The sequence below is a fragment of the Notamacropus eugenii genome, chromosome X (assembly GCF_028372415.1).
Source record: "Notamacropus eugenii isolate mMacEug1 chromosome X, mMacEug1.pri_v2, whole genome shotgun sequence".
Taxonomy (NCBI): domain Eukaryota; kingdom Metazoa; phylum Chordata; class Mammalia; order Diprotodontia; family Macropodidae; genus Notamacropus; species Notamacropus eugenii.
Genome location: NC_092879.1, coordinates 64437647 through 64463471, shown reverse-complemented (window position 1 = coordinate 64463471; position 25825 = coordinate 64437647).

Below are 25825 nucleotides of genomic sequence, written 5' to 3'. Positions count from 1 at the left end.
GAGTTTAGCTGTGATATAGGCTACCTGGGCGTGTTTAAGTTACAAATGTGGAGCTCTTGGAAACACAACTTAAATGCTTACTGGAAGTACAGCTCACAGAAATGGCAGCATTTTCTCTTACCTCTCCTAAAGAAACGGGTGTGGATGAAATAATCAGCTCCTGTGTGAGCTAGAGAAGTATGTGATATCTGTCAGTTAATCAACAATGATGCATTAAGTTTTACTATATACCAGGTAGTGTGCTAAGCTCTGCAGATGCCAAGAGAGACAAAAACAGTGCCTGCCCTCAAAGAGCTTACATTCTAATGGGGGAAACAACATGTAAATTAACAGTTACATACAACATAGCCAACAATTGGCAGTTCTGTTATTCCAAGAATTCCTTGGTAATGGAAAGACTTATATGAACTGTTGCAAAGTGAAATGAGCAGAACCAGGAGAACGCTGTACACAGTTACAACAATGTTGTAATGCTGATCAGCCAAGAAAGACTTAGCTACTCTGATCTTTAGAGTGATCCAAGATAATGCCAAAGGACTCAAGAAGAAAAAAAAATCTATCCATCTCCAGAGAGAACTGATGAACTCTGAGTGCAGATTGAAGCACACGTTTTCCATTTTATTTTCCTTCCTTTTTTTTTGCAATATGGCTAATATGGAAATATGTTTACATGACTTCACATATATAATGAACATTGTATTACTTGCCTTTTGAATGGATGGGGGAGGGTCAGGAGGTAGAGAAAGAATTTGAAACTCAAATAAAGAATGAAAAAAAAAAAGAATTTGTTGGTAATCTCTTGTAGGTCCAAGTATCTCCCCTATTCCCCAATCTCTAGTTCCTCAAATGTAAAAGCAGGAGGAGAGCTGCTTTCATGGCAATGCTGCCATTGCTCTTAGGGCCCTTATATTGCTACCGTTCTTCACAGTTTCTCCAAGCACTGTTTTCTGAAGGTGAGGAGGTAGGTAGACTCAGAACACAGACAAAGCACCCATCATACATATTCCCATTACCTGCACCAAGTCCCACCATTGTCCCTGGTGGAGCTGTTGGTCTGGACAACATGATTGAGTTCTCTTGATCACATGCAGTCTCCCTCACATAAAACACAGGTTCTCATGAATACACTTTGCCTTTTTGCCCTGAAAGCTCATGCTTTCTCAACAATCCTTCCATGCACTCCAGTGCTAGTTTCTGTCATGGTACCCAGTGCACATCAAGGGCATTGTGATGCCTCTTAAAGCTTGTCAAACTTTACATAGCTGTGTTCTGGCATAACCATTCTTACTTTCAACCTGAGTATCCATGTGCTCAAACAGAGCCACTATAGGCTGTACTGAAAACTTAGTCACATGCAACTGTGTTGGGTTTTGCAAACATATCTGATTTGAGTGGGCCAGGGGATCCCATCATTCTGGCCCTGCCCCAAAAAAGTCACACTGCCTTGATGAGCTTTCTGCACTGAGTGAATAGACCAGGGTCAGAGGAGGCAGAAGGAATTGAAGTCACTGAATGGGAAAGCTGCATGTTATTCACAGAACATCATGGATTCAGAGTTGGAAAGGACTTCAGGGGCCATTTGGCCCAAACTCCTCTTTTTTGAGGTAAGTTTTTAAATTCATTTAAAATTTAAATACAAAATGAGAAAAGGAAAAACAACAACATTGCCATGTCCACAACAGACCATAAGAGAGGATTCAAAATAAAGTAATATATTTCCCCATATCAACAAAACCTACAAAATAAGTACTGCATATTGTTTTCAAAGCTGCCCAGCTTTTCTTTTCTTCCTTGTTGGTTTTCTCTTCTTCTTTGCTGTGCACTTTTTACTTCCTTTTTGCCTCCCCCCAAAGAAGGCTACAATTAAACATGGATATACATACATGCATACATGGATACACACATACACATATATGTATTCACACACGTATATACACATATAAACACATAAATATCTATCACCACACACACACACACTTCAACACATGTATTTAAGACATACTATGCATATTTCCACTTGTCATCTGTTTCTCTGAAGGTGAATAGCATCCTCCTTCATAAGTTCAAGTCTTGCCATGTTTTTTTTTTTTCTAAATTGGTCAGTTCCAAAGCCCTCATTTTTGAGAGCAAGAAGTTCAAAGACTTTGCCCCAGATCATACAGGTATTAAACTGGGAATAAGCTAATATGAATTCTGACCCCTTGCCCAATTGTATAGATAAAGGAACTGAGAAGAAAAATAACATGATTCAACCAAGGTCACAGAGACAACTGAGCAGCAGAGGTAGCAAGGGTAGTGCATTCTGAGTACAAAAGTCTAGGTTTAATTTCTGGCTTTTCTGCTTGTTGTGACTGTGGGCAAGTCATAGGATCACAGATTTAGAGCCGTAGGGATATTAGAGGTGAATGAGTCCCAGTTTCTCTCTTTATAAGTTAGGAAACTGAGGTCCAGGGAGCTTGAGTAGCTTGTGTAATGTCACATTGTTAGTAAATGGTAAAGCCAGGATTCAAACTCCTATCTTCAGATAAGGAAAGGAAGGGAAAGAAGTACACATTTATGTAGCACCTACTATGTGCCAGGTATCATGCAAAGAAATTTTACAAATATTATCTCATTTTATCCTCCCAACTACTTTGAGAGATAGGTCATATTAGTAGCTCCATTTTATGGTTGAAGAGACTGAGGCAAATACAGGATAGATCACTTGCCCAGGGTCGCACATCTAATAAGCTATCTGAGGCTGGATTTGAACACAGGTCTTACTGACTTCAGTACCAGACCATGACACCACTTTACTGCATATCAATTTTACCTCTCAGAGCCTCAGTTTCCTCATCTGCATAATGGGGACAATAATTTTTTCACTTCCTCTCTCATAAGTTTGAGTAAGGTGCTTTATAAGCTTTCAAGTGGTTTAAGAAAGTAAGTTATAAATATGTACCCACCTGATTTGAACTGCTTTCCATTCTTCAAAGTAAAACAGCCTGAAACTCCAAAAGAACTGTGTTGTTTGGGCACTTATCAAACAAAGGAGGTCTTCTCATTTTTCTCTGACAGGACACTAACTCATTAGATGTCACCCAGTTCGTAGCTGTGTTCAGCCCTGACGTTTTAGTGACTTCAGCATAGCTCTGTTCATGCTGGACAGCTCCAGAGGCCAAAGAGCTTTAGCAACCTAAAAGCGACTGTTAGTGCACCTTGGGCCTTCTGCCAGTGCTGCCAGAGATTTACAAGACCCTCCTCTAGGCCAAGAACCAGACTGCAGAACAAAGCCCAGCTAAGCTGAACTCAAATAATGTTTGAGGTACCAATAACAGATAGAAAAGACATATGCTTGCTTTCTTTCATCCCTGCTGTTCTTCCCTTTAAAAATTAACATTAAAATAGCATATGATAGATGTATTTGTTGGTTGCATGCATTGATATATATTTTTGTAAAGAAATGACTTTTGACCTCAATTGTTTCCTGCATCATAGAAGGGACTCAGTAAGGGAAAGTACAGTTTTAGGTGCAGCTGCCTCCAAATTTTGGGCACAGGTCCCACAAGCAGCAGAAATGAAGAAGTCCCTGCCTTTAAGGGGTTCACATTATAATTGGGGAAGAGAATACTCAAAAGAGTGATGGCAGTGGGAGGGTGATTTCTGTGTGGAGGTATGGTCAGGAGACAACAGACAATGAATAGTGCTGAAACCTAGGACCCATTGAGATCACAGCCAGGAAATCGACAAATGGAGTCCAAGTGTCAGGTCATAGGGACATGAGAATTATCTGAAGGAGTGCTATGGAGACTATTGGGAAGATCACTTAAAGGGAGGAGACACTGGCATCTGGGGAGATCCAAAAAGGCCCTATATTAGGTGTCCCAAAAGTCTTAGTGCCATTGGAAACTCTGGAACGTATTAAAGTTTAGAACTGCATGAAGACTTTTGGGACACCCTATCTAGAAGGTTGCACTTAAACACTGAGCTGAACTTTGAAGGAAACTAGAGATTTCTAAAAGGTAGAGAGGAAGAGGAAATGAATTCCAGGCATGGAGGACAGCCTATACACAGACATGGAGATAAGGTGGAATGTCACATGTGAGGAAGGGAATGCAAACCACTCCAGTATCTTTGCCAAGGAACCCCCAAATGGCGTGATGAAGAATTGGGAGGACTGAAAATAAGTCAACAAAAATACTTGGGCTCTTGTTATTCTACCAGTACCAAACCCACCTAATTGCGCTGCCATCTATCCCACATTTCTTCATGTTGTCCACAAAGCTTTCCCAAGAGACTATGAAAGATCTTGCTGATATCTAGGTATGCTGTGACTGTAGCAGCACCATGATCTCCCATCCTATTAATATCATCAAAAAATAAAATAACTTTAGTTTGATGGTAATTTGCTGGCTGATTGCTTCCATTTCCAAATGCTCTAAAGCCATTCTTTTAATGATAAGCCCCAGAGTTTTGCTAGGAATTAAAGTAAAGCTCATCAACTTATACCATAGATTATATGACATTTTCTAGTTTGGGGATATTATTATTTGTGTCTCTTTTCTAACTCTCTGCAATCTTTCCTTCTTCCCCAAGACTTTCAAAGATAACTTGTGGTGGTTCTGATCCTGTGGTAATAGTAGGAGGGAGAGGCATCAGATCACTGACCTCATTGGTACAGGTATAGAAGTAGAGAGGAAACTCCCTCTACTAATACAGCTTGGTACTTTTTTGGCAACTTATTTTCCTTGACAGTTTTCTAGAGCACTGAGCAATTAAATGACTTGGCTAGGCTCATGTAGTTAGTATTTGTTGTAGGTATGACTTGAACATAGGTCCTCTTTCCTTGAATAACATTAATGATGATGATGATGATGATGATGATGATGATGATGATGATGATGATGATGATAGAGGGAGGTCATATTACATAATCAGGGAAGGATCAGAAAATACCTCTTATTGGAGGTGGTGTCTCAAGTACATCTTGAAGGAAACTCTGAGTTCAAAGATGCAGAGGCAAAGCATAGAAGTATATGCCAATGCTGATCCTCTAAATTCTGGCATGAATCAGTAATTTCCATATGACATCTCACCCTGTCTCTCCAGAAATAGCAGTGTTCCTTGAGCTTGACTTGGTAAAGTTTTTATTTTTGTGCGATTGTTTTTCTCCCCTAGCAGTAACATAGTGTTGATGGTCTAGGGCAGGTCCACTGAGGTTTTTGTTTTTGTTTTATCCAAGTGGCTTATAGACCAAAATAGTCTGAGAATCATTGTTTCAATGAACTGAACTAATTGGCTGGAAGCTAAAGAGTAGCTTGAAGTGAGACACAAGAGTCCTTACTTATCACAGTCCTTCTGTCTTCAGCACTGACTTTTCAACTCCTTTTCTCGGCAGAGCCATGCCTGACTGATAAAAAGACTTAAGGAGATTTCCTGTGGATAATGAATTTGATAGCTTTTCTCCCCCAAAGAGTTGAAATCATTAGAAATAGATTTGATGGCATCCCCGAGGGGGTTCATTGGGGTCATCAAGTTTCAATGTGTAGGTTTTTCGGCAAAGGCGATTTGACAGGATTGATGGCTGAGTAGTTCACTTGAACATCAGTACGTCAGAATGAATGGCTTTCTCTACACCTCTGAGTAATGACTGTTGACTACAGGTTTAAATTCCTGCCTAGAAATAAGTGTCTCAGCTCAATTCTATTTAACTGATGTTGAGGATAAACTGAGAACAGATACATTAGGCAAACTCCGTCACAAACAGAGAAATGAATAGGTATACCCATCAGTATAGATGGCTACTCTTAGTTGTAAATCAGATGTTAGGGGACGTGCATTAGCCAAGGGTTTGTATACCTTACCTCTTTACTACTACTGCAGAAGATGAATGTGAGGAAAAAAAGTAATAGTTAAAATTTCTATAATGGGCCTATTTTTTGCATTTTAAATATTTTCCTAACTCTCAGTAAGATGCTTTAAATGATCAGTGATTTCACTGATATGTATAACATGGTATGTCAATACATGTCCACCTCATCCTAGGCTACTTATATACTCCCATAAATTTTCTATATGAGGTTCACCCAACATGTTGGATGGCATGCTCTTCATTTCTTAGTATGGCTTGAGAATCAGTGGAGAATGCAGGCTGTCTGTCATTATCTCTCACTTTCACCATATGAAACCCTTCTTTCTCATCCATTCCTCTTTCTGATGAGGTATTAACCTCATCAGCTTCATAAAAATCTAGTTCTTGTTTGACAGTGCTTTGCCTCCAGCTTATGTTCATCAAGCACTTTTCCATAGTCCTTTGGGTAACAAACAGCTTGAGTCCTTGGGAAACTCATGTGCCATGACTCAAAGCCATATATAGCATCACTGAGGGTATTAATGTTAAAAAGAAAAGACGGGAGAAAATTGAGATCATACAAATGCTGCAGAATTTCCCAAAGAAAGTCTGATTTTCTCTTCTTATACACACACACACACACACACACACACACACACACAACTTTCAGTCAATTATATGATTGTAAGAGAAAGTGTACTTATTTTTTTTATTTTCATAATATTTGCTCCTTATATATGTTGTAGATTTCCTTAAAATTATATGATATTGGGAAAATAGGAATGTGGAGCATTAGCTCTTGAATTTTGACAGTTATAAGCCTTGATGTCTCAAATTAACATGTGTGACATACATATATGATAAGGTGAATCAATGACTGTGGTGTGATATTTACTGGAAGTATGGGACTCAAAATGTGAAAATCCAGCCAAGGGATTTAAATGAACTCTCAGTGTAATATTTAAATTAATCACCAGGTAAATCTCCATTTAGGCTACCAGGCAAGGGTTCTCTCTCATTCCTCATGCATGCACATGGCAGAATTATTCTTTTAACTTGCTCTTGTATGAATTCTTAGACTGGGGTCGATAGACTCCAAAAGAATCTGAAGGGATTGTGGTTAGATTTCAGAAAGCTTTCAGGATTTTGTGATCTTAGACGGGAGAAAATATATCTTCATTTTCACAAACCTTTACCTGAAATTTAGCATTTCTTTCAATTATGAATGCATACAACGAAAGTTCTGAGAAGGAGTCTATACTCTATATAAAAAGCTAAAAATGCTTGGGATATAATGTCACTCTTGGCCACTAGAAGATGTTCAAGACAGCACATGTCCAAAGTGCTCTTTCACTTCATTCCCAGGAATGATGGTGCTATTTTGTTTTTGCTGCTTGGTGAAGATAAAATGTTTAACCCTTTGTTGGTTTTAGTCTACTCTAGGAGCTACAATGTTGATAAAATGTTTAAAAATGAAATTGATCATTTTCATGTTTTGGCTCATTTATGCAGACCCATGAGATATTTCTTCTCAGGTCTGTTTTTGCAGCACCCATATGTTCATTCAGACACCTCTTACATACTTATACAACTTTAATAATAAAGATCTAAAATGTGAAATAAAGTTTTCCTACATTAATACTATTTCTTCTCAGATCTTTGGTGCAAATGGGAAAAGTTCCTAAGAGCAGATACTTGTTTCAAAGAGAAAAATGGGAGGAGAGGAGGGGAAGGTGAAAACATTCACTTTCCTGCCTCAGGATCATGGAAGAAAGGAAAGGGGGCAAGATGGTATTTTCCTTATCTCACCATTCTCTTGGAAATCAGGATTCATAATAGCTGTTGGTCCTTAGCTGATCTGGGTGGGGTTCTGAAAATAGCATGGTATCGGCTGCTTTCTCTCCATATCAGTCCTTGAGGCACACCTGTCAGTTCCTTGGCACTGCCTGCCTTGTGTCCAGAAGTCCAAATGGGAAAAGAGTGGGACCAAAGTGGAGATTGTGTTCTTTTTATACTGACATCAGATTCTAGGAACATGATCCTATCAACATGAACCCAGAGTAGAGAAGGATGACCCCTTTCTTGTGGCAAAATCTCAGATTTTGCTCCACCAGGCACTCTCTGAACGTTTTCCTCTGAGGATCTCTACAGAGACACTACTACCCTCCTTTCCCCAACCCTACCCCACCACCAACATGAAGTAGGAATCTCCCAGACTTCAGTCTTTTTCGGCCAATTTCTTAAAATAACAAGGTCTTCAATATTTTTTCAAGTGTTTGATATGCTCAATTCTTTCATATATCATGAGTATTAATTCATAAATGCCCACAAATAATACTGCTCCCAACCTGAACATCCTCTTTCTTATATTTAGTGTAGTTTAAGTGAACTTGCCATCTTTGCTTTTGTCATTTTTACTTCTTTCCACAGCTCATCAGGGAATGTCATATTAGAGTCTAGATATGGTGGCTTTACAGTGATTGATGGAGAAAAGAGTCTGTTATAATAATTTTGGCAGCTTTTGTCCATTTTTCATATATCCATTGTCATCATTCCACTTTTGTCCTTAAAAACTCTAGGGATGATTTAGCAGAGATTTTTTTGTTCATTAAACTTTCTGTAAGCTAACCACCCCATTCCCTTTTCTACTTCTTTATTTTTTGAGGCAAAAGTACTTAGAATCTTTTGCCTTCCTTCTCTGTAAGATTTTACAAACAAGTTCATATATTAAAACATCATTGCCCTTAGGTGCCATGCCTCTCTATTTGGTAAGTAGATCAAGTGTTAAAATGGCTAAAGACATTTGTAATGTTTCTTTTCATTTCTTAGTTGGAGTGATTTGATTTATTTACATAGATTAAAAATCTTTAAAAAATAGTGATCATCTGGCTAGTCAATGGCCATTGATTTTCCTTTGGGGGGGGGGTAGGAGTAGGAGTATAAATAGCTTATTCAAATGTGTCAAATTGGATTTGCCTAATACAAATAGGTTGGTTTAGCATCTTACCCATATGCCATTACTGGGGTAGTATTTGTATTAAAAAATAGTTTTTGTGTCAAGATGCAACTTGGGATCATTGAAATTGTTGCATCATTTCCCAAATGCAAATTTTCTTGCTCTCTCCATCCTATTTAGTTTTCAACAGAGATCGTTTTCCATTTTCAGTGTCTGTTCAAAATAGATGTACTGATGTAACTCAAAATAGATGTACTGATGTACGTTGATGTAACGCAATGGACTACCCATCCAGTTACACGCTATAATCTGGGCAAAATGCATTCTTCGTGTCCTTGCTTTTTGTTTTGTGTCCATAAATCACATGGAGGAGGACCTGTAGTATTCTGGGGCTTGATGCATGACTACTGTCTATTGACCTTCTGCCCTTGAAGAGTGGAGTCATGAACTCCTCCTCCTCCATTTGAGAAGGGGGGACAAGAGAGATATCTTTTATCATTTTCTACCTGGTTGTGCTCAGTTTGGACTTTAACTATTACTTCTCCACCTTGTCCATTTCCCTTCTCACCTACCCCAAAGCTTTTCAACTTTTGTTTTGTAGTGTCATCTCCCGTAAGATTATAAGCTCTCTGAGGACAGAGCTTATCTTCCCTTTCTGTATTTGTATCCCCAGCATTTAACACAGTGCCTGACGCATAGTAGGTACTTAAAAAATGTATATAGAGTGTTCACTGATGAATACACTAACAATAGTCCACATTCATATAACATTTTACTGTTTACAAAGTACTTCCTCATAGTTACTCTGTGAGGTAGGTAATGCTCGTATTATTGCACAAATGTAGAGATGAAACAGCTGATGCTCATCAATGTTAAGGCACTTAGCAGCACACAGCTACAAGGATTTAAGGCCTGGTCTCCAGATTCTTAGTCCAAGGTATTTTCCAATGAACCATGGCATCTCATTTAGATCATTCCATTTCTGACTTAGGCAAAATAAAAATATTTGACAGGAAGCTAGAAAAATTAAAGTACCTTATGCATATCAGCTGATATTATCACTATTATCATAACTTGAAATATTTGATGTTTATATGTCTGGTTAAGTATGTGACTTTCCTTTTTAAGTCTAAAGGTTACTGTTGCTCATTGAATTAGGAAGGTCAGAAAAAGGAGTATGTCTGAACCACAGTCTGTAAGTTGGAAAGGATTTCAGGAATCATTTATTGTATTGGAACCCCAGTCTTTTTTATGGCATTGCTGCCTTGTGATCATCCATATCTGACTTTAGTGACATGACTTGCACTTGACTTTGTTTTGAGTGAGGGAGGGCTGTGCAAGGTCACCAGCCTCACTTCTCCTCCAGAGCCATCTGAATCCAGTGAAGAACAGCTAGGTGGTGCAGCGGATAGAGCACCAGTGCAGGAGTCAGGAGGACCTGAGTTCAAATCTCACCTCAGACACTTGACACTCACTAGCTGTGTAACCTTGGGCAAGTCACTTAACCCCAATTGCCTCATTCTGGGTCATCTCTAGTCATCCTGATGAATATCTGGTCACTGGATTCAGATGGCTCTGGAGGAGAAGTGAGGTTGGGGACCTGCATAGCCCTCCCTCACTCCAAACAAAGTCAAGTGCGAGTCATGTCATTATTTCTTTGATGGCATGGCTTTCTTTGGCAACAAAGGATGAATACACATCTGACTTTAGTACATTTAGTGATTGGGAACTTACTCTCCTCAGGAAACCCATTCATTCTACCTGTGATCACATTCAAGTGTTAGGAAATTTATTGTTTTGCTTTTTCTGACATCTGGTACAGATGTGCCTCTCTGCAATCACTGCCCTTTGTCCTTTGCTCTTATTTCTACCTTGCGATGTTAAATAGAACAAATCTAGTTTCTCTCCCACAACATAAATTGGTTATATACTTCAAGATGGTTGTTATGTCCTCCTTAAGCCTTCTCATCCCTAAGCTAAACATTCCTGTTTCCTTCCTTCACATGGCATGAATTGAGTCTTTTCTCTGTCTCTAGTAATACCAAGCATTATTAGGGAGGTGGGGTAGGGATGGCTTAGTACTTCCAAAGAGTCCTGCAGTATGTATCTTCTAGATCCCAGTTCCTTGCTGGGCCCTGCCTTCAGTGAGTCTTGAGTTTTGCCACTGCTCTCTGTACTTCAGTATAGGCCAGAGGTGTCAGACATATGGCTATGGCCTGTACGTTGCACATAACATTCTCTAGTGAAGCCCGAACCAGCTTAAAATATAATTGAGAAATGCTTAACAAAATAAAGAAAAATACAACAAAACATGGATAATGTTAATGTGTGGTTTTCTAAGTCAAAATTCACTCACAGAGATCCTTACCTGTAAAGTAGTAACTCCTGTTTCTATTTGACTTTGACGCCACTGGTGTAGGCAACATGGAAATGACTTCAGAAGGTTTGGGATGTGACCTTACCATGCCATAGCTCCAGAAATAAGCATAGGATGCCAGGTGGAGCTCACTTTCTCCTCCTGGGCTAATGGGATCTGGGATGCTACAAATGAATTCCCTATATCCATGCCCTGTATGGAATAAATGCCATATCCTTCATGGATCAGTTTACCTTTTACTTCTTCCATGAAGCCTTCCCTGATGCGTGCCATCAGAAATAACCCATATCTTCTCCTGGAGTGGTGCTTTGTGTTCAGCAGTTTGATCTTTTGGTTATTTGTTTATGTATCCTTTCAACAATCATCACTACCACCAACTCCCCCAATTACTAATTTTAAAACAAAAAAAAATTTCTCTGGGTCTCCTATAGGGTACTGCTTACTAAATGGAACTAATCCAGCTCCCCAGTACATTAGAGGATCCCTTTTATATAACGAACTCTTTCATCTGTATCATCCTTCAGTCTCATTTTTTGTTTGTCTTACAACTTTAAAATGCCTACAACTTTAAAAATGACCATGACAAACTCAATGCCAATTTCTGAAAAATTGTCCCCATGTATCAGGCCAAATAATTCTCCATTTGGCCATTTTCATTCCAATTTTGAAAAGATATCTAAACTAAAACAGCTCACTGCTTTTAGAACAGATAGGTACAGACTTCATGCCTATAAGGCAGAGGATGAGATTCTAGAGAGTAACATCAGTAACAGAAATTCTTTCATTTGATCTCATCACAAAGTGGATTCTAGCCCAAAAGTGGAATTTGAGACTTGTGTTATCTGTGGACTGACTGTCACTGAATATTTGCTCATCTCTCACTTTTTTCATAAAGTCTGTACATCCGGTCTGTTTAGATACACGAAGAAAGTGACATGTAGCCCAAGATGCCTTGTCTTATGAAGCAGAAAGTTTTCCTGAAGTTATTTGGCAAATTTCAAGTTCAGACTACTATATAAACTTGCCCAGGTATCTGCATCTCTTTTTGAGCCCAGCATTTGGAGGTCAGAATGGCATGAACCTGCGAAGGAAAATCAGTGAACATGGGGAGGGAAAATGGATTTGTTATATCTTGTAACCCAGAAAACGGATGTGTTGCATTTCTAACAGTTTGGAAAAGCCAACTTCCTGGCACCATGTCAGGGGTTTGTGGTGATGAGCAATAATTTTCTGAAACATTTGGGCAGGTCACTCTCATTGCAAGCAGATGTTTCCTGGAAAAACAAAACACAACAATTTTGGATCACATTTGCTCAGTCCCTCCTGTGTTTTTGCCAATATTTCTACCAGCTGGACTGTGGGAGATGTTTGCAAAAATGTTTGCATTTCCCTTCTGCCCCCCACAAACCTTTGTTTCCCCACTGTAATGCCTAGAACAAATGTTCCCGTTTGAGCGTTGCTTGCCAATATCAACTGTGAAGACTTGTCCTTTCCTTATGGTTGATAGGCCTTATCTCATGCCTGTACATTAAAGTAAGTATGATAGAGGAAAGCTGATGAAAATTTCTCTGGTTTGTGAGACTGTCAAGGCAGTAAGGACCCCAGGTAGAAAGAGTGATCCACCAGATCCAATAATACTTGAGATTTTCTCATTTGCTCTTTGTGTCTTATACAACCTTTTATTTGATATTACCTCAAAACTACTCTAAAGTCTGATCTGTTCTATACTCCTTCTACCACTGCTACTGGTACTTAGATCACTTAGTTTTCTTTCCCATTAGCTTAACTGGGAATAGACATTGAGTTTCTCTTATCAGTAACTTAAGGGACAAAAATGAGGGTCTTAAAGTCCAGTTAACCAAGGAATGTTGGCAGTCTTGAAGAGAGCTCTGTGATGCCTAATTTGTGAAGTCTCTACTTCGCCTGACTTGATATAAGTCAACAAAAATGAAGAAAATATGATGATGTCAGGAATTTAATTTGAAATTCATAACTTTTGAGATACTTCTCCAGTTTGTGTCCTGATTCTACACATTTGCCTACACATTCGCCTACACATTCCACATTTATACTACTGTCCAAAGGAATCTGATATTCATAATGATTGACATGATATGCACAATTCTGCCTATCCAATCTCTATAATATGTTATGCTCAATATATTGTATTTAGTAAGGTAGATAAATAGATATTTTAAAAACAGATGGCAACAGGGTTGACCCAAAGGTTTTCACTAACCTTTCATTAAACGTGAAATTAGATTAATGGGAATTTTTCATTCTTTTAGCACTGCTCAAATCACCTTGTTTGCCTCAGTTTCCCCATCTGTATAATGAGCTGGAGAAGGAAATGGCAAACCACTCCACTATCTTTGCCAAGAAATCCCCAAAATTGGGTCACAAAGAGTCAGATATTGTCTTTCCTATTGAATTGGGAGTTCCTTTAGGGCAGGGATAATCACAGTTTTGTCTCTGTATTCCCAATCCCTGGCACATATTACATGCTTAATAAATGCTAACAGGTATTTGATTTCTCCCTACTGAGATCAACCATTACAGTTAATCAAGAGTCAGACTGAAACAACTGAACAACAACAGTCAGGCTTTTACAGTATGTCCTGTGGGCCTGGCATTTACTACTCATACTTTTATTTTATATCAAGTTAAGATTACGTCACAGTTAAATGTCCGCAAATAAAAGATAACACCAAGCTGCCCGCAATGAGTTCAAGTTTACAGCTCTGAATAAACGACATCTAGGTGGGGAGAAAGAACAGAATGAGGTGGTTGCCAAGTCATTGTTGAGAACTGTTGAAGAGAGATGGAGAATGGAAGAAATGCCCTTGGACTGGTGATGAACAAATATCCTGATTCCCAAAAAGGCAAAGAGAGTGAGGCCTGAGATTTCAGGACCATGAGCTTAACTTTGATTTGTAGCAAAAAATCTAGACTGTGTTATTAAAGGAATGATTTGTGAAGATCCAGAAAGAGCCAGCATAGCTTCATGTTAAGCTATCATTATTTTCATTTCTAATGGGATTATTATTAGACTGGTAGGGTCTGCTATGGATATTTTCAGCAAAGCATTTCAAAATTTCTCATGCTTATTATTACAGACAAGATGGACATATGTGACTACATGATAGTACAATTAGGTAAAGTCCACACAGGTTCACTGACTGGACCCAAAGAACTTGTTAGTAGGCTAATTCAACTGAGAGGGAGCTCTCTAGCGGGGATTAATAGAGTGTTTATCCTGAGCCCCACATTGTTCAAGATTTTTGTCATTGCCTTGGATAAAGGCATTCAAGAGTCAGAAACCGATAACTTAAATGTCAAAAACAAATAGATAGGAAGCATGTCATATACCTAGGGTAAAAAGATTCTGTCACACAAGTACACAGCGGGAGAGGTGTGATTAGACAGATTATGGGATAAATCTCTGGGGCTTGGAATAGACATGGCTGCCAAAGAAGCTAATGTAGTCTTGAATTTCTTAATAATCTCCTTTCTAGGCATATCTTAACACCGCCCCCCGCCCCCAACATTGGATCTTCATCACCCTTTCCCTGGACAGTGGAGTAGCCTCCTAAGTGGACTTCAAATCTCCCCTTACTCCAATCCATCCTTCAAAAAAACTCCCTTGATGGTTTTTCTTAAAGTATAGTTATCTTTGGATGCCCCCCTCCAGCCAATAAATTTCCACGACTCCCTTTTACCTCCAGAATAGAGTGAATAGAGCTCTGGGTCTGAAATCATAAAGACTCATCTTACTGCATTCAAATCCAACCTCAGACACTTACTAGCTATGCAACCCTGGGCAAAGTCACTTCACCCTGTTAGCTTTAGTTTCCTCATCTGTAAAAAATGAACTAGAGAAGGAACTGGCAAACCCTCCCCCTCCCAGTATCTCTTCCAAGAAAACCCTATTTAGGGTCACTAGAAATGATTGAACAACAAAACATGAAATTGAAAGTTGCTTGTTTGAATTTGAAAACGTTTCGGTCTGACCTTTTCCTATCTTTTGGGTCTTCTTATACTTAATTTTCCTTCATGCTCTATGATCCATCCATATGCACCTACTTGTTTGTACTCACACATGTCTCTTTGTCAGGATATCCTTCAAATCTGAAATGTTCTCCTTTTTTACTTCTACTGCTTGGAATTCTGGGTTTCCTTTTAGACTCAGCTCAAGGGCCACATCCTGCCTGAAGTCTTAACCTAGTCCCCCCAGTTCTTACTGCATATTCCCCAAGATTACCTTGTATCTGCTTTGTAGGCATTTATTTTCTGTATCTCTATATGTAAGTATTGTCTTTCCTATTGAATTGGGAGTTCCTTTAGGTAAGGGATAATCACAGTTTTGTCTCTGTATTCCCAATCCTTGGCACATATTACATGCTTAGTAAATGCTAACAGGCGTTTGATTTCTCCCCACCGAGATCAACCATTACAGTTAATCAAGGCATAGTTGCCTTTTGATATTATTTTCATTTATGTTAATATAGTCATTATGCATATTGCTCTCTGGGTTCATCTTAAGTCTGCATCTACTCATTTTCTGATCTTTCTCTAAATTCAGCTTATTTGATATTTCTTATGGCACAATAATGTTCTATTGCATTTGTATACCAAAATTTCTATACCTACCATTCCTCAGTTGATGGACACCTACCTTGTTTTCAGGTTTTTACTTTTTTTAAAAAACAGTTTTATTTATTTATTTTTAGATTTTGACATTCATTTCCATAAAATTTTGAGTTCCAATTTTTCTCCCCATCTCTCCACTTCCCCCACCCCATAACACCTTGCATTCTGATTACCCTTCCCTCAATGTGCCCTCCCTTCTATCATACCCCACCCTTCCCTTATCCCCATCTTCTCTCTTTTCTTGTAGGGCAAGATAAATTTCTATACCTCATTACCTGTATTTCTTATTTCCCAGTTACATGCAATAACAATTCTCAACATTTGTTTCTAATACTTTGAATTCCAACTTCTCTCCCTCCCTCCCTTCCTCCCCACCCATCCCAACTGAGAAGGCAAGCAATCCAATACAGGCTATATATGAGTCATTTTGCAAAAGAGTCCTAAAGTAGTCATGTTGTGTAACACTGACTATATTGCCCTCCATTCTACCCTGTCCTCCCTTTTTTTTCTGTTCTCTCATTTGACCTTGTCCCTTCTCAAAAGTGTTTACTTCTAGTTATCCCCTTCTCCTTTTTGCCCTCTCTTCTATCATTTCCCTCACCCTGCTTCTCCCCTTCTCCCCTACTTTCCTGTAGTGTAAGATAAATTTTCATACCAAATAGTGAGCGTGTTATTCCCACCTTAAGTCATACGTGAAGAGAGTAAGCTTCACTTTTCCTCTCTTACCTCCTCCATTGAAAAAGATTTTTCTTATCTCTTTTATTAGTGATTGTATGCCCCATTCTATTTCTCCCCCCAATATTTTCCTCTCTCACTCCTTAATTTAATTTTATTTTTTTATGGATATCACCTCTTCTGATTCAACTCAATCTGTATTCTCTCTCTCTCTCTCTCTTTCTCTCTCTCTCTCTGTGTGTGTGTGCGTGTGTGTGTGTGTGTGTGTGTGTGTGTGTGTAATCCTTCCACCTACCCAAATACTGAGAAGAGTCTCAAGAGTTACAAATATTATATTTCCATGTGAGAATGTAAACTGTTCAACTTTAGAAAGTCCTTTATGATTTCTCTTTCCTGTTTACCTTTTCATGCTTCTCTTCATTCTTGTGTTTGAAAATCAAATTTTCTCTTCTGTTCTGGACTTTTCATCAAGAATGCTTGAAATTCCTCTTTATCTTTGAATGACAATTTTTTCCCTTGAAGTATTATACTCAGTTTTGCTGGGCAGGGGATTTTTGGTTTAAATCCCAGTTCCTTTGACTTCTGGAATATCCTATTCCAAGCCCTTCAGTCCCTTAATGTCGAAGCTGCTACATCTTGTGTTATCCTGATTGGTTTTCCACAATACTCAAATTGTTTCTTTCTAGCTGCTTGCAATATTTTCTCCTTGACCTGGGAACTCTGAAATTTTGCCACAATATTCCTAGGAGTTTCTCTTTTCAGGTCTCTTTCAGGAGGTGGTCAGTGGATTCTTTCAATATTTATTTTGCTCTCTGGTTCTAGAATATCAGGGCAATTTTTCTTGATAATTTCATGAAAGATAATGCCTAGACTCTTTTTGATTATGGCTCTCAGATAGTCCCATAATTTTTAAATTGTTTTTCCTGGATCTATTTTCCCGGTCAGTTGTTTTTCCAATGAGATATTTCACATTATCTTCTAATTTTTCATTCTTTCGGTTTTGTTTCATCATTTCTTGGTTTTTCATAAAGTCATTAGCTTCCATCTGCTTCATACTAATCTTTAAGGAATTATTTTCTTCGGTGAGTTTTTGGACCTCCTTTTCCATCCGGCCAGTTCTGCTTTTTATGGCATTCTTCTCTTCATTGCCTTTTTAGATCTCTTTTGCCATTTGGGTTAGTCTATTTTTTACAATGTTATTTTCTTCAGCATTTTTTTGGGATCTCCTTTAGCAAGCAATTACTCATTTTTCATAATTTTATTGCTTTGCTCTCATTTCTCTTCCCAATTTTTGGTCTACTTCTCTTATTTGATTTTCAAAATACTTTTTGAGCTCTTCCATGGCCTGAGACCAATTCATATTTTTCTTGGAGACTTTGGATGGAGGAGTTTTGACTTTATTTTCTTCTGTTTGCATGTTTTTGTCTTCCTTGTCACCAAAGTAAGATTCTGTAGTCTCATTCTTTTTTTGTTTTTTGTTCTTTTCTCCAGCCATTTACTTGACTTTTGAGCTCTTTGTCAAGGTAGATCTCTGCTTCCAGTGGGTGTGGAGGGTGTACTGTCAGCTGCTTGGTTCCCCCACAATCTGTGGGCCTAGAACTCCAGAAACAGTTGCTGTCTCTGTCCCTGCTGCTGCTATGGCTGCTGCAGGTTCCTATGCTCCTGACCCCTTCTACTACCCTGGGGCCAGACCACTCCACTCTCCCACAGTTTTTTTCCACTGACCTTTCAATTTGTCCTCCATGTTTTGGGATCCTGAAGTCTGCAACCTGTCACAGGTGTGAGAGATTCAGTGTCCCCCAAGGCTTGTTCAGGTCCTGTCTGTGCTGTGTAGCCTACCTGGACCCTGCCCCTTGTGTGGCATGATAGATACTTCCCAGCGACCTTCCAGGCTGTCTTGGGCTAGAGATTTGCTTCACTCTGACATTCTGTGGGTGCTGCGGCTCCAGAATTTGTTCAGAGCCATTTTTTTACTTTTGTAAAATTTAACTGAGCTTGGTAGGAGTGCTCTAGAAAGTCCATGCTTTTACTCTACCCTCTTGTCTCCACCCCCTAGCATCTTTTAAAGTGAATACTTTGGCTTTGCAGACCAAGACAAAATTGAGAAAATTTTGTTGGTACTTATGTAACAAAAGAGAAAAGAAATTTCTACTTTTTATTGACAAAAATAAAAATATAATAATCATTGGAAGTTTTTTTTGTAATACATGTATACTACTGACAAAAATTGAATTCTTTTTTTGGGGGATGATATTTTGCTTAATTGGAGTTTAAAGTTAGGATTCCATGTCATGAAAATCAGTTGCAAATGTCCACCTGTTAATGTTCATGTGTAATGATTTTATGTATTTCATCTTGGGAAAATGTCTTTTCACATGGATAGGTACAGCCAAATACTGATGTTGATCTACAAGAGTATGATTTTAATTGACTCTAAAGGCTAATAGTCTTAAACAAATTTGTTTTGTCTGGATACATTTCTTTGCTGGCTGCAATCAAATGTGATTTAGTTAACTCACCATTGGTACATGACTTCCCTTGCATAGCTGATAAAAGATTTGGAAACTTACCTGGGTTGTGGACTCATTTTCATTTTTAAATTTTTGCCAAAAAATTCTGCTATAATTTAATTCATTTAAAATTTTCTGTTTTTCTGACTGCTGCTTTGCTATGACTTGGAAATACTGTGATAATTTCTTAATCTGGAAATGTATATTATACTTATTTAAAGCACCTATATTATCATTGCTTAATAAACACAAGACTGTGCTATCTAATTCAATAACAAAATAATCCATGCTCCACCGTACCTTAAAAATGTGACAATTGAAGTCTACTTTCCTTTTCTTGTTGTAACATGACGGGTATACACTGGTAATAAAAAGAATGTTGTGGTACAGCGATCCATGTGGTTCTTGAAATGTTGTTGAGTTATAACTGCATCACTATAATTTGGAGTGCACTGGGTAGCAGTGGAAAGCCGAGAGCTTGGCCAATACAGAATTTGTCATATCTACTCAGCTCTGCTGTTGTAACATGAAACCAGTCATCAATAATATAGAAACGAAAGAGCGTGGCTGTGTTCCAATAAAACTTTATTTATGGACATAGAAATTTGAATTTCATATGATTTTTATGTGTCACAAAATATTCTTCTTTTGATTTTTTTCAACCATGTAAAAATGTAAAAACTGTTCTCAGCTTGCAGACATTACAGTTACAGGCAGTAGCTTGTTGACTCCTGGTTTACGTTGTTGTACTTCTTTTGCACATTTTTTGACTCTACTTCTCTCCCTTGCTTCTCTGAATTCTTCATATTTGTCATTTCTTATGGCATAGCAGTATTCCACTGCGACCATATACCACAATTTGTTCATTCATTCCCCAATGGTTGAACACGTATTTAGCTTCCAGGTTTTTGTTATTATAAATCAGGCTGCTATGAATATTTTCATATGTATGGGTCTTTTTTTCTGTCAATGTTACCTTGGGATATAGTCCCAGTAGTGGGATCTCTGGGTCAAAGCACATGCCCATTTTATCAACTTTTCTTGAATTATTGCAAATAGTTTCTATAGTGACAGAATGAAATTGGTATGACTGTCTTCCTATAGCCCCTCCACGAATGAGTTTTCCCCTTTTCATCATCTTTGCTGACTTGATAAACATAGGGTGATGCTTCATAACTATTTTAATTTGCAATTCTTTAATTAATTTTCTTCCTTCCCTCCCTCCCTTCTTCCCTTCCTTCCTTCCTTGGTCTCTCTCATGGATCCTCACCAGAAATTCTATAGTTCAATTCTACCAGCCTCTTTGCAGTTCCTCACACACACTGGGCTGTATCTTCCACTTCTGGGTAATTTCTCTGACTGCCTTCCATGCCTGGAAAGTTCTTCCTCCTCCTCTATCTCCTAGAATCTTTGGTTTTCTTGAAGACTCAGTTTAAATCCCTCCTTCTACACATGACCTTTGGTAGTTCTTGTTTTGAGGTCAGAGTTAGGAGAGCAGGTTCAGGTGTGATAGAATTGACTTAGACCTTCTCTTTTAGCCAACTGGAGTTTTTGATTTTACATGAAAAAGTATCACAGGCCTCCTCAGCAAGAAAGCTAAATGACACCCTGATATTTCAGGGAGTTATGCTTATATAGAGATGTTTAGGATGATGATGTAATTCTTAGTGTTTCTTATAGGAGTTGGAGACTTGGGGACAGGATAAGTGCAAACAAGGTGAGGAAGATGGTTGCTTGCAAGATAAGGAAAAGTTGTCAAGACACAGGATGAGGAAGATGAATGACAGGATAGGGAACACAGCATAATGGGGACAAAAATAATTGTTTTGGTTCAAGTTGTATAGTATTTCAAGATTAGGGGGAAAGGGCATTAAGTCTCCCTCAAGCTACAGGATGGGCTATAGAATGAGCCTCAAACCCCATCAGGGGGCCTGGGAAAGTAACCCTTACTATTAACCCTTAGGACAATCACTGTTTATATCCTTATCACTTGCCCCTCCTCTCCCAAACAAAGCTGCTAGTGACTTCCTGTCCAAGATTTCCTCCCATCTACTCTGTATTTTTCTTAGGTACGCCTATTTATGTAGATATCATTTTCTCCCTTAAAATGTGAGTAAGCACTTGATAAATGTTTGTTCATTGATTAATGCCAAGAAAGGTAAAATATAGTGCTCCCTTCTTTTTGCTACCACAAGGAACAGTTCAGTTCTGATTTTCATCGTTTTTGTTGCTTTTCCATTCTACATGCTGGATCCTACTTGGACCCACATTACTTCCCTATTTCTACATACTTTAGCTGACCCAGGGGCACTCAACCCATTTCTACTTTGACCTGTGAGACTTGTCAACTCCATCCTGCTCATCTAGAAGCTTAGGTGTGGCCCACCCCAGTCAGACCTGCCTTGTGGCTTTCCATTTGGCAGAATGACATATCCGGCCTCTATTCCTCAAGTCTCATCTCTCTGTTCTCTGACTCTTTGATCTGGGGTCATAACCCTGACTCTGTTTTGATTCCAGTTGAGCTATTCTGCCATGATCTTGGGTTTTCATTCGTACCTCACCATTGCCCTCAGACCTGGGCCAATGGTGAGGTAGGAGACATTGACAAGAATTTGTATCTCGGTATTCATATTTTTGGTCCCAATCCAGGAGGACCTCCCTGACAGCTTTAGAGCTCTGGGAAGTAGAGGCCCAGCAAACTGAGAGGACTTTGGGCAGTACCTAGCAGAGCCTTGATTCTATCCCAGGTCTTTTGACTCCACACCCAGAATTCTTTTAATTGTACGAGGCTGGCTGAACTCAGGACTTTTCCAAAGACTTTAGGCTGCACCTCACATTTCCCCAAGAACTTAATGAGGAGATTAATGCTTTATTGTTTGCAAAGCATGCCCAGCACTTTCTGTTTGCAGAGTACTTTTAAAGAAAGTACCAATGTAAATTCATCCTGACATTTTAATCATTTCTCAGTAAATTATATTTTTATTGATTTGCTGCTATATCTAATTAGCCCTGTTTTCCTGATGTAGATCCTGCTTCTTACTGAAAAAGTATTTATGGGAAAAAGTACTAATGTGGCTCACTTCACTGTTGAACACTGTGACCTTGTAGCAAACAACACTTAAGGCCCAATGCATCACATTGTGTGGAGCAGCAAGGAGCATGGAGTACAATGGTGTCACCAGGCTCTGTGATATCCACTTCTAGCATGTCCACATCCTGCTGGGCTATGAGTTCATGACCTGGGGTGCTATGAGGAAAACCCTGTATCCAAGTCCCATGTTGTCAATTTAGGTGCTGTATGACCTTGGACCAGTACTTTGAATCTCTTGAATTTCTTTTCTTGTTAAATGTGACTATGGGTAGGAGTTATTTGGGTGGGAGAGGATACTAATACTAGTATTTCCACGAATTATTGTGGAGATTAAATGATTTTATATAGAAAATGACACACTTTAATGTGTCTGCCAGTATTGCTATACAAAATGATTTTCTATATTTTACACATGTGACTTAATAGACCTCTTCAAGGGCACAATTCTCTTTTGGCCAAATGCCATCATATTAAAATTCATACTTATTCAATACTTGTATATTTCAAGGATCTGTGATTTTGAAGACTCAGGCATTCCCTTCACCACTGCAGATTACAACCTTCCCCAATAGCCCATCATAAGTTTCTACAGTTAAGAGACATCCTGCTTCTGTCAGTTGCTACCCATTCAGCCTTGTTCAAAACATTTTGTCCTTTCTGTACCTCAGCTTCTTCTTCATCTGTGAAATGGAAATGGTGGGGAGGGGAGGGGAGTTGGACTAGATGACCTTTGAGGTTCTTTTCACTCAAAATCTATGATCCTGTGATCTCTTTTTGGCTGACCTTTTTTGATGAGCTTCTCCTTGGATCACAGACACAGAATCTGATGCCAAGCAGGCTCTCCAAGCACTTCCAGCTCAGTAGGACCTGCCAACAGTTGGGCTGCACTTGTATGCCCTTCTAGAGGCCAGGATTCCCTCTGGGCCAAACTGAGACATTGAAATCGGACTTCAGTAGAAGGAAAATTCATAATGCTTTTGCTACCCTTATGTCCAGCATGCTGACTGAACCTCAGCCCACTAGTTATAGAATCCATAGGCATTTCAGATCTGAGAATTGTAAAGGGATTTAAAGAGCACTGAAATCCATTACCCCATTTTGCGGAGGATTCAATTCAAAGAATGTTTAATCAGTGCCCACTATGTGTTAGACACAGTGCTAGGCAAAAAAGGAAAAAAGGCAAAAAACAAACAGCTCCTGCAGTTGAGGTCCAGAGAAGGAACAGAATTTGACTAAGGTAAAGGAGTAAATGAATGGTAGGTAGATCTGGAATGAGTGAAATTCCTTTGTGCCCTCTACTCTCACCCTGCCACCTATTAATTTTCATTTCCAAGTTCTTTCCTCCTGCTTGGGGCCTCCTAGCATTCATAGCCTATTGTTCTCCTGCTGATTGGTTACCCAGGATCTCCCAGTTTAGTGAAATTTTCAGGCTATTCTTTTCTTCCCTTTTTCCCAAATATATCTGTCCTAGGTGTCCTTCACTTAGGTTCTTGTTCTGGAGGCAAGTGGCAAATTAACAAACTGAAAGTCATCAGTACTTCTGTGCACTTGGGTATTGTTGTTATCCCATGGGATGGGCGAGTTTTAAAGGATTATGAAACTTAGAGCCAGAACTGATGTGAGAGTAGACCTGGAAGACTTTGGTGGAAGTGAAATTCATAAGATTTTTACCCTCCTTGTTTATAGCACACTGACTGATTCTCAGTCAAATTGTCATAGAATCCTGGATCTATGGACCCTGCTCTGAGGACTTGCTACTACCTCTTTTCATTGTGACAGAAAGCCTTAAACAAACATAATGACATTAGCTGTGGAAATCTCATTCTATTCCAGGCTGCTCTTTGGACTTCTTCTGCCATGTCCTAGCTCTTCATTATGAACCCTCACTCCTGTCATGGAATTCACACACTGGAAGTTATCTTCCCTCCCAGCAGCTCCCCCTCTATTTAGATGATTCCTCCTGACTGCAGTTTGAGAGGTTCAGGGACCCCTCAAGGACCAAAGTACTGGAGAGGGTTGTCTGGAGTAAATCCATGGACTCAAGCATTCTTCAAGTCAAGGTGGCAAAGATTTATTTTTATGCTTTTCAGAGAGCAAAACTTCTTAAGGAATCTGAGATCTTAGAGGGGTACAGTTAAAGTTTGTATAGGATAAGCTGTAGTAAAACAGGGGTCAAATATATTAATTAGGTGATTCAGTGTGGGATTCGGGAGTGGTTAAGGAGCAGTCAGTTCTTAAAGGAACATGCATTTTTTTGTATCTACTGCGCAGGCATTTTACCCAGAATTCACTGGGAAAAGCCCAAGAGGGTGCCATGGGCCAGGTGTGGTTTTAGACCTGCTACATCACCAAGACAGCTAGCGATCAAGGCCATCTGAGGATTGTCCATTCTACCACCCATCCATGTCTTGTTTGACAAGATAGATGTAGCCCACATAAGAAGGACACATATGATGAGTTAGGGAGTTGGTATAGATAGTCCAGCGGGTACTGAATATCTTTATGAACTAATACAAAGCCAGTTCAAACTAATAATTCTTACTGGTGCAGTTTGTTACTGTATCAGGAGAGTGATATGTTTTGCTGGGGCCCACTGGTGAGTAATTGTTGGGAATAGTATCCTTGGGCTAGGGAGAAGCTGCTGGGGATGGTGTTTGGAAGCTAGGGAAAAATGTGATTTTGGAAATAGGGTCCAAGCACCCATCACTCTTAGATCCTTCATTTAAGGAAGGAACTCAGGCCAGCCATGTCTCATTCTTTTCCAGGCTGCACTATGGGATTTCTTTACCGGATCCTCCCATTTGTCTCCTCTCCAGCTTCTTTTTATGTCTTCTCCCCTCAGGATATAAATTCCTGGAGGACAGGGACTATGTTTCTACTTGCATTTGTATTTCCATTACTTAACACAGTGCCTGACACACAGTAAGTGATTAAGAAGTGCTTGTCTGTTGACTGACTGACTAAAGGAAGGGACAAGGGGATGGAGGAGATGCATAGTGGTGGCCTATTTCTGTTCCTGTCCATATTTTGGAATCCTGGGATATATGAGGCCTTTCTTATCTGCTGTAAAATGGTGTCAGTTGAAACCTTTCACCTTCGTGTTCCCCTTCACCAACCTTGTTTTGGTAACTTAGCATTAATGGTTAGTTGTCTCTTCCCCACTCCCAACCCCCACAAGAGGAAAGTCTTCTTTCTTTTCTTTATAAACCTCCCTTAAAGTTATATAGAAGGGAAAGCCTTCTACCCCTAGAAGGGTACACAAGATCCATCCTCCTTGTAATGATTTGGCTGCTGGGCACTTCTTGATCGAAAATTTAATCTGCAGCTGGGGTGAAGTGTGGTTCATTGTATTTTCTGCTCAGCAATTTTTAAAGGATACCTCCAGGTACTGCTGATTGACAAATGAGATGCTGTGTATTTGAAGGAGAAAGCTGTATCACAGGCTGCCATTAATGTCAGAATAGTGATCGACTATTTTAATTAAGGATATAAAGAGATCCTTGATAACAAGGAAAAACTGAGTGAAAGAAGGATTTGGAACATTTACAAGTATGTCCAAAGCCATGGGGATATTTTGGTCATGTTTTTAAAGATGCATCTCTCCATTCTCTGATTTCGGCAATGGAAAGGTTGCAGGGTTATGAATTAACTTCCTTCTCTGACAGTGCTGTATTACTAAGAGATTTGCGAGGCTCAAAGCAATATTTTACTTGGGGCTGCAAACTATTGTAAAGGA